This window comes from Odontomachus brunneus, unplaced genomic scaffold (assembly GCF_010583005.1).
Source record: "Odontomachus brunneus isolate Ranch 3 - 2012 unplaced genomic scaffold, Obru_v1 Obru_scaffold_130, whole genome shotgun sequence".
Lineage (NCBI taxonomy): Eukaryota > Metazoa > Arthropoda > Insecta > Hymenoptera > Formicidae > Odontomachus > Odontomachus brunneus.
This window is the reverse complement of record NW_022639580.1, coordinates 527,451-527,746: the sequence shown is the minus strand read 5'-3', so window position 1 is coordinate 527,746 and position 296 is coordinate 527,451.

The window sequence follows — 296 nt, the reverse complement described above, 5'->3', positions numbered from 1 at the left end:
GGACAACTTATTAATAATAAAGCATCGCAGTCTATATCATGCATAATGTGTACAAATTTTTTCAATTTATGTATTATCCTAAGTTTTTGAGTTTTGCTGTACACGCTCTTATCAAACATACTGTATATGTTTATATGTATATATATAATGCTGCGACATCGCGATAAACAGTTGCGTGGACTCTGAGAAAACTATACATGTATATATATATACAGTGTGTCCCATAAGTTCGGCAACGGCAAGAAAACTCGGCGGGGGAGCATTTTAGAGAAAAATGTTTCGAATAAAAGTTGTAA